Source organism: Periplaneta americana, chromosome 17, assembly GCF_040183065.1.
Source record: "Periplaneta americana isolate PAMFEO1 chromosome 17, P.americana_PAMFEO1_priV1, whole genome shotgun sequence".
In the NCBI taxonomy this organism is placed as follows: domain Eukaryota; kingdom Metazoa; phylum Arthropoda; class Insecta; order Blattodea; family Blattidae; genus Periplaneta; species Periplaneta americana.
In genome coordinates, this window is record NC_091133.1 from 10,096,714 (window position 1) to 10,107,155 (window position 10,442).

The following is a 10,442-nucleotide window of genomic DNA, read 5'->3' on the forward strand; positions in this document are numbered from 1 at the left end:
CAACCAATACGTTCTAGTTATAATTTTGACTCCGTTTGTTTCACAAACAATGACTAAATGAGCGCGTAAGTAAAGCAAACAACTGGAGAGTGAATTCTCTTTTATTAAGAAGTCAAAACCAGACAATGACTCCCATGTATGATGTGACACATGCAGATCTGAATATTCTATTTCTCACGGTAGTAGATCAAATATTACAAAGCATCTGAAATCGGTTCGGAGTAAGGTGGTAGTGTCTGCCCGCCCCGTGACAAGGTATTTCCAATCAACAATGTCTGGGAACATGGAAGCCAAGTTAGCAGCTGCCGAAGGTACCTTCGCTTTTTATGCTGTATTTCAAAATCACAGTTTCCACTCCATGAATTGCATTAGCAAGTTGGTACAGAAATTATTTGAGCTAAAGGTCACTTGTGCGCGCACAAAATGTAAGGCCATAATAACTAACGTTCTTTTCCCATTCCTCAACAACCAACCTCAAGAAAAATTGAAGAAAATCAAATTTGTAACTATATTCACAGATGCTTCATATCACAAAGAAGTGAAGGTGTTTTCACTGCTAGTGAGATATTTTGTTCCATCATTGGGTGTTGAGGTCAAGTTAATACATCAACAGTCGCTCCATGGAGAAATATCAGATATCACTTGTGAATTTGTAATTAATGTGTTGGAACAGAATACTATGACTACAAAAACTGTGGGATTCTGTGCTGATAATGTTAACACAAACTTCGGTGGCGTTCAAAGAAAGGGAAAAAACAATGTATTTGAAAAATTTAAATCTACAGTTGGATAAAAACTTGTGCAAATTGGCTGTGCGGCTCACATTGTTCACAACTCTATGCAAATGGCAGCAGATTGTCTTCCTATTGTTGTTGAAACAGTTGTGGTGAAAATATATTCTTATTTTTACATATACACTATTGTGTATAGAAGAATTAAAGGAGTTTCACGACTTTGTAATGATTGAATATCAGCGCATTCTAGAATACAGGAAAACATTATGGCTTTCACTTATGCCAGCAGTAGAAAGAATCTTGAAACCGTTTCCTGCATTGGAATTCTACTTTTTGTCACAACAGAAGTGTTCTACAGTAATGCAAATGATCTTCACAAATCCATGCACTGAGCTGTGGCTCTTCTTTGTCCACAACATTTCTGCTATTTTTGACGCTACTGTGCTAAAAATTGAAAAACAAAGCATTTCGGTATTAGAAGTGTCATCTGCAATAGATGAACGGCTACAGAAGCAAAAACATTTCTGTTCCAAACGAAGTGAGGATCCGGGTTCACCATCTGCAACATGAGGGTCTCGTCAAGAAGACAGATGAAGGGTACACGGGAATAACGATCAAGGTCCATTTTAGAAAGTTTCGAGAAAAACGAATTTTAAAGTTTAAGCACTTAATACTTTGTTATGTGTGTATTTAATAGAAATTGACGTAGTGGAATGTCAAGAACGATTATTTCTTATTACTAGCTAGACCACATGATAGTACTTCCTTTCCACTATAAGATAGCATTATTAACTCAATTTCGATTTTTGGTGGACCTTGATCGTTTTTCCCGTGTACCCTTCAGATGTGATGAATATTATCACCAACTTCTACCACAATTGTGTTGAATATCTACAGGAAAAAGAGTGAGTCAATTTCAAGATTTGACAAGCTTCAGTTGGGTGGTGTTGAAACGACCACAATCCTGGGAAATCGTTAAAGCAAGCATCAGTCTCTTTTGTTCAAAGCTCCAATCCCTGGAAATCAATGAAGAGCTGTTTAATGAAGTAAACAACTTGTGTAGATTTGTATCAGGTGACGAAGTTTCAGATTGGAACCCCAAGTAGGCAAAGGTTGACATACGATGGGTGAAAGTGTTTTCCTATTTCAAAACGAAACCTGTGACATATACTGAAATACTGAAACTTGTTGAATTTGTTCTCTGTCTCCTCGGAACTAATGCACCTATTTTTATTTATTTTTTTTTTTGGTCGACCAGCAAACTTGCTATACAGACCACTGTTAAATTATGGAATATCCCATAAAGAATATCATGCTGAGGTTGGCTGTAAGGCTCCTCTAATTAAATTTATTTTAAATTAATTAATCATTTTTGTGAACTATGAGAATAAAAATATGATGATGATTTTCTGTGTTAAATTTATGAAGAGCCGTCAGTATCGCTAAGAAAGATGTCCTGAGGTAGTTTCCTTTTAAGTCTAGATGGCTGACAAGATCTTGCTCCAATGTTATATGTTACAGCTCCAAGAAAGCCAGGAAGTTTGTTGAAGAAAGATAATGCACCTATTGAAAGAATCTTCTCACACATGAACACCATATGGACAACTGAAAAAAACACAACTTACCATTCAAACACTGAAAGCAATGCTTACTCTGAAATGTAAATTCCACAATGCCAGCAACGAGAACTCATGCGAAAAACTTCACGACACCCTCATGTAGAACCCAGATCTACTAAGGAAAATACATTAATCTCAAAAGTATTCCTGGTCAACTATAGTTCCAGAGGAAGGGACTCCAGGCACATCACAATCTGCTTTGCAAAAACCGTAGAGGCATAGTGGTAGCAGAAACCATCCCGCTTTGGCTCAGGAAAAATATGGCCATCTTACTCTTACATAACTTTCATTAAAAAATAGAAGACATTAAAAATTAAGAGGATTTATGAAAAGCATTCTGATTCAACGTTATCTTAAAACTCAGTTGAAAACAGCGTCCATTATGAGCTCTTCAAATACTATGAAAGAGCATAAAAGAAGCATGTAACATGTGACATGAAGGCAAACATGACAAAGAAATCCAGATTTGAAATTTCTTAGACTTATGCTTTAAGTCTGCTAATTATAAACTGGGAGATATTTTCATAAAACTTAATGTCATATTCTACAATGTTAAACACGTCGCACATACAAATTGCAACCAGTCACTCTCAATTTTAACTGTGGTGTGGGCTCCTCAGCCATATCAGTCTCATCACTCCACTGTATAACCAAAGGTTCGTTCTTGATTATAACTACCGCCACTGTATTACTCAACCAAGGCATTTGGAGTCCTGCAGCTACTGGCGCTACTGCTCCTGCGTTCATAATACCGCATCGCGATAGTTTACATTACGCCCGCGGCTCCACTCGCCTCGGTCGAGTAATAAACATTTAAGTGTTTACATATCTGCAGAATGTAAACTGGTGAAAGAGGTTTATGCGAATGTGCACGCGAAAATAAATCCAGCTAAGAATCACGCTGACACTGCATGAGAAGTCCACACATTCCCAGTTATCATATCATAGCCAAATTCTTCCTGTCGCTAGTCCCTCCATAATTTTACCGAGGTACATTAGTTCAATCACGAAAAATCATAATTTTCTATGTACTACATTTTGTATAGCAGCTTATATAAGGGATCACACTACTTTGAGGAAGCAAGGGAAAATTTCAGTATTCGGATTCCTTACTGACAATAAGGCTACATCTTAAAATGCTAAAAAGAGCAGATTTGTCTGCGTTTGTCAAATGCGCATCATCATGCTTACGAAAAGGCACTTTTCAGTGCCAATAATTTATTCTGTATGTGTAAGGTTGGAATTTTGAAGTAAAAGGGAAAGGAATAAATCCGTGTTCTGAAATGTATCCTTAAATGAACCACAATTTTATTACCGGTAGCGTTAACCTCACCCTTACGTTCACAATGTAGCACAGCCTACATGGTTCAAGGATATGAACAGTTTCCACTACGATCAAGTGTGACGTGACAACGGAAACCGGTTTGGAAAATATTTCAAAATCCAGTACGACTAAAAGAATTAGACAAAAATATAAATAACAGAATAACAAAATCCCGATTAATGAATAAATACGTCTGAGGTTTATTGAGTAGGATTTTATTTTTACTTTTTCATCATTAGGATATGACTAGCATTTCTTCTTTTTTATTTGGATTTTATTACTTTATTATAAGAGTACGATGCTGGCAACATTCTATTGTATTTTCGGTTAAACCTTCGAACAAAAAAGTAGACAGAAGGGACAAGGAAGGGTTGGCTACTGAGTGAATGTTTCGAAATAGTGTGTCGACACACTGTGATGTTCTGTGATTCGAAACACTCGGACTTGAATGTTTAGATGGTACAGTACTGTAACTGATTTAGTTTCACCCAGGTTTGACATACTTTCAAATCAAGCCGAGTATAATCATAATCGCCGCGCGAGCCAGAGTAACGACCGGCAGATCAAAGAAATGGTTAACAACAATAACAGACCTGTCGAATGCATACTGTTCTAAAGCGATGTTGTCGCGTCTTTTTCAAACAGTACAGTTATTAATTACCTGCTATCCTAGCTCTCATCTGAACTGCTTCCTTCACTGTCACTGTCAGATACGCTTATAATGAACGAGTCTCTGTCGTTTTCAGAATCGCGAACAATATATTGGCGTTCTGTTTCTCTTGTCCTGTTAACACACTTTGTCCACAATTCCGAATTTATAAGTTCAACACTTTCTCGTATAGTTCTGTATACACTGTCACTACGTGATGGAGTCACATTTCGTTTTCGTGCTTCATGTTTTACGCGTCCCAAATAAGTTCAATAGCATTTAAATTACAGTGATATGGGGGCAACCGCAAAACCTCATTGCAATTTTGTCAATGACAAACTCTCTACTGATACTAGCTTCTTTTATAAGTTCAAGCAATACAGATATAGTGGGGAGTGGATTGGGTACTTCTAGATTGTGTTGTACCATGAAGCTAATAATATCATCCTTTGTTGTGGATCTCTTTGGTAACCTAAACTGCAGCCTGGAATGGTAAGCAGCGTTATCCATTACAATTATACACTGAGGGCTTGTTGGAAGATTTTTAATTAATTTGTTTGTAAACCAGTCCTCGAAAATTTCAGAATTCATTTCATCATGTGAATCTGCTTTGGAGTCACTTATATTTCTAGCTGAAAGGAACAAACAATTTGGAATCCAGCCGTCACTACTACCTGTGTGCAAAACCATAATTCGTTTCCCGCGAGGTACAGGGGCACTGAAGGCACATGAGCAACTCTCATCATCCCAACCTTTTTGGGGACATTATAGGTGTCATACAATGTCTCGTCCAAAAATATAATTTTATGGCCTGCCGATCCTTTAGAACGAAGTGTGTTCAAATATTTGTACCTCCACATTACTATTCTCGACGACTCCATTATCACGCCTCTTTTGTTAAGAATTCGTAACCTGAATCCTAACTCTTTCAATAATTATCTCAGTGTTGTTTCTTTGTAGGGGAATTCACATTTGTTTTGAAGTTGTATTAATATTTCACTAACTGTTGGCGACTGTCCATTTTTTTTTAATTCATACACCGTTCGACGAATCAGATCGCAGGTGAAGTTATCAACTTTTTCAAATTTCTGTTTTTTATTTTTACATTTTAGGGTGTTTTAGGACCTCTTTCTACAACTCTGATTACGGCTTGCCTACTTAATCCAACAGCTTTTGTGGTCTCTGTAATCGGTCCCTTGCCCAATTTATGTCTTTTGACGTAGGCATACACATTACAAATTATTTTCTGAGACTGTTTATTCAATGTCCCCATACATTCGCTACATATAATTGTCTTACTTCTACTATAGTCGCGACGCTGTTATTCCCCTCGTGACTCCTCCTCTTTGCTTACGTCTTACGTCTTAGGAAGTCAAGGCTCTATAAAGTCTAGGTAGGTAGTATCGTTCGCCATTTTTGTTCTTCCGTTGCTGAGTTACCAGACGAGGGATCTATTTGCCATACCGTTAAACATTATCATATTGTAGCTTCTATGATAACAAATCAAACGCACTGTAATTCAGCAAATAATTGAGTGGCAAATAATATCCTCGTGTCCTTTCTGCGAACGCCAACGAAAGAGCCAAAATGGCGGGCGATTATATGAAGTATTTATCCAGCCTTAGGAAATGCTTAACATCTTCATCAGCGAATCACAAGACGCACACGTTTAAATGTAGCCGACCTGCAACGTGATTGGCTGCTGGAAATTAGAGCGACGGGACTATAGTTTAAGGATCACACGCATTTACATTACTTTCAACTTCATCATCGCCTTCCCACGGCCTCCACATCTTAAATATTAACACCAACTTATAACTTCCACTTGAAATGCTTTACTAAACTGAACGAACATTTGTTATTAAAAATGGCAACCTTGGTTCTTACTCCACGTGGACTTGATATGTACACGTCAAAATTCAATCCTGGATTGCCATTGACGGCAACCGTTTTTTGTAGAATATTATTGGAGCGGTGGGCCTAAAAGAACCACAATCACAAGCGACAAATAATGACTTATAAATATCAAAGACTCACCGGTTGTTACTCCGGCTGGCGTGGCGATAATAACTATATAGCCCAGGAAATAATAATAATAATAATAATAATAATAATAATAATAATAATAATAATAATTCTATCCATTGCAATAAGTTTAATAATCCGTATACATGAATTGCATGAATTTTCTAGGTTTTTCGTTTCATAATATATCAGCAGAGTACAGTTGATACACAGCGTCAATGTTATTTAATTTTATGTTATTTTTTCGACGGACCCGTGAAAGTCTATGTTGAATATACTAGAAATAACCAACATTTGACTGTAGAATATGCAATTTTATTATTATACATGCATGTTTGATAGTATTAATTTATTTATTTTTAAATAATTTAACATCGATTTGTCCAATGTTAATGTAGCCTATGTTTTTCTCCTGGTTGTGAAGGCTTAATGTGCAAACTTTGGTAAATATCGGTCAAAGCGTGTGGATTTGTATACTTATGACTTATGAGCAAGTACATACATTAGTTATAAACTTATTTAGCGGTTAATAATCATCACATTCATTCTGCTACTAGTAGATTAAACTCATGACTACATTTGGAATCTGACAGCTACTTCAAAATGAAGTGACAGTAATAGGTATATTTAAAGTAGACGTGATTACTAATAAATGTTCCTACTTAAGCTCGAAACATCAAGTACTGTACCGCATGGTTGTCATGTGTCGTATCTTGTGTATAGAGTTTCGAATCAGCGCATCTGACAGCAAACGAAGCTGCAACACAGTGCCAGTCGGCACATTGTCTCCCATTAGATGTGTCGTGATTCGCCACAGTGTTTCGAAACATTTCACTGAGTCGTTCCGAATGTTTCGAAACAGCTGGATGTGTCGCTTTTCCCATATCTTGCTATACTTGTTTTTTTGAAAGGTGGGACATGACAGGAGCGTTGCGATCGGAAAAACTGAATGTCACATAGCGTGGTAGGCCTGTTACTATGGTAACGACGGTTGAGTTGCCAAACTTACCATTCCCACATGGCGAGTGCTTAATAGCTCTCTTGGTAACATTTATTGTGCACACAATGTTAGCATTGGTACGTTTCGTGTTTGAATCTCTGTCGATTTTTGTATTGTTTTCTTACCTTCACGTCAATTGTCAATGAAAGTTTTAACGTCAGCCATCTTAACATCGCTAGCTTCCATCAGCAGGCAGCATGGTAGTCCATATTGGCAACATAGCACTGTAGTTCCAAGTTCGGCCGCTTAACTGTCATGTCCCATCTTAAAAAAAAAAACAAGTATAGGTAGTGGCACCAGAATAAATCACGTGATGTCGGGCAGAGAAACGGTGTGGTATGAACGTGGAGTGTGGGAAGATCATAGTACAAGTTGAATATAAGATCTCGGCTTGATTTTGAGCATAAACATTAGAAATCACGATATTTCATAGGCGGGTACACTGGATCCATATTAATAACCTCAATGATTAAGACTGTCATAAATTCCTATTTGGCTTCCGTAAAGGTGAAGGAATTAATAATGCCATTCAGAACTTTACAGAATCCATTCTAAATACTAGAGACAACAAAGAGCAAGTAGTAGGGCTTTTCTTGGACTTTAGTAAAGCGTTTGATATGGTTAATCATAAAATACTAATTAGGAAACTACAGAATTGTGGTGTAAGGGAATTGGCAGGGGAATGGTTTACATCATACCTAAGTAACAGGAAGCAAATTGTAGAAATTGAATCAGTCAAATCAGGCATTACTTCAATAGAACTTGGTGTACCTCAAGGATCTATTCTTGGTCCAGTATTATTTCTTCTGTACATAAACGACCTTCCATCAACCACACGCCCAGCAAAAACAGTATTATTTGCAGATGACACAAACATTGTACTACATGACTACAGGAATACTGACTTGCAACAAAAAAATTAACGAAACTTCCAAAACACTTGAGCAATGGTTAACAGATAATAAGCTCAAATTAAATACAAATAAAACAGTATTTATGAATTTCAATCAACAATGGTTGCAAACACCCTGTACAGATTACACTTAATGGCACCATAATTAAAGAAGTTAAAAACACAAAATTTCTAGGTATCTGGGTTAATACAGACCTGACATGGGAAAGCCACATTCAGTGTTCTTAACAGAAAAAATATCTCGTCTATGCTATGTTTTCCGAGTCTTCTCAAAAATATCACCCATTGAGCTACTATTGTCAGTTTATTTTGGCTATGTACATTCAGTCATACCATATGGAATTATATTCTGGGGATCGTCATCAAAATCTTCTCTTATACTTAAACTACAAAAACGAATAATTAAAATTATGATGCAAGTATCCATTTGCAGAGAAAGTAAAGGACTTTTCAAGGAACTTAAAATTTTACCGGTACCTTGTGTTTATATCCTAGAGACGGTATGCTTTATTCATAAAAATTTAAATTCCTTTAAAACAAACTCAGAATATCACGAGCAAAATACTAGGACATCCAATAATATACATTTGAATTATCACAGACTTGCTAAAACTCTCAACACCCCTACACATAATGGCAGTAATTTATATAATAAACTTCCCCCACATGTCAAGGCACATGACAATAGTATGCTTAAGAAATCTGTTAAAAATATATTACTGACACACATGCCAATGTGCACAAAGGAATATTTAAATATAAAGTTTTAAATTTTAACCATTTACCGATATTCGTGTGTATACTGCCCTTCTGTTCTCTCTTGTTTTATGTGCCTGGAGACCCTACTGGAAGAGAGGCAGCATCAAGACTCAGAAGAAATAAAATCAATTACCTGCTAGTGTGTGATTACAAAATAATTAATTGTGTATCTCTTGAAATAAACTCAGTACCAGTATCTTATTTACAAGTAACTATTCTAGTGTGTTACGCATTACCGACTGAATTAGTAGTATGTTATTTGCTTAGTTATTAAATACATTACCGGTATATTCTAAGTAACTAGTATTCTATTTAATAAGCATATGACATGTTACCATAGATTAAGATGACTGTAAAATTATTGTATCATTGTTAGATTAATGTACACTGACGATGCCATGAATAACTGTATTCCAACGGTTAATAATCTATCTATCTACCTACCTACGACATCATTAGATAAAACATTATGAATAGGCAATATTTTAACCTCAAATTATCAATTATCACTAAAGAAAATAGATAAAAATTTAAAATAAGAATAATGAGTAGAATTAAAATCTAGATAAAATATGTGAGAATACAAATATTTACAAGATATATTACGGGTTTTCACTTACATTTTGAGAGTGTGCATGTACTTGGTTAATGTAAGTGAAAGCTCGGTTACAATGTGATCCATTATATTTAAAATATGTAATGTTTACATTTGTTGTTTACCCTAAGTAAAATTGTGGTATAATATTCTAAATAGAAGAAGTCAAATGATCTCTGTTTACACTGAATAGGATTCATTCATTCATTTATTATATTCCATAGATCTTACATGAGCAATGAAGCTTTAAGATGTCAAGTAAAAAATTTTAAAATATTACAATTACAATTTTTACAATATTTTACAGTTTTTAAAGTTTTACAATTTAGTAATTTTCTACAATTTTTACAATTTTGTGCAATTTTTTACAATATTTTGGCGAGATGTAGTGAGATGAGAGGTCTGAGGATTCGCCAAACGATTACCCGGCATTTGCCTTTTGGTTGGGGAAAACCTCGGAAAAACCCAACCAGGTAAGTGAGGCCGGGCTGTACCTAACCCCTTAAAGATAGGTACAATTATGGACTCATTCCATTGTTCTGGTACAATTTCCTTTTCCCAAACAGCAAGTACAAGTTTATAAATTTCACTAGATAATGAGATTCCACCCTCTTGTATTAATTCTGCTGGAATTTGATCGATACCTGGAGACTTGTAATTTTGCAGCTATTCTATCGCAATATCGACTTGAGAAAGTATGGGTTCGGGTATAAATGGCTCAGCAGTTTGTATTTCAATTTTGTCCCGATCATTTCTATTTGGCCTATGTACATTTAGTAGTTGGCCAAAATAGTTTTTCTATCTGTTCAGGATTGAATGAGATT

General features: G+C 35.8%; 1 protein-coding gene across 4 annotated transcripts in view; it reads right to left on the reverse strand.

Moving 5' to 3' along the window:
• LOC138693309 (zinc finger protein OZF-like) overlaps positions 1-3,749 on the reverse strand; it is a 91,759-nt gene extending 88,010 nt beyond the window's left edge. For 3 of the 4 annotated variants that reach the window (XM_069817188.1, XM_069817185.1, XM_069817183.1), the window contains exon 1: positions 3,669-3,722. The gene's annotated coding sequence lies outside the window, so the exon portion shown is untranslated. Of the gene's footprint in view, positions 1-3,668 lie in introns of all 4 variants that reach the window. The other variant, XM_069817184.1, reaches the window with a different exon arrangement.
• Between the last annotated feature and the right edge of the window lie 6,693 nt (positions 3,750-10,442).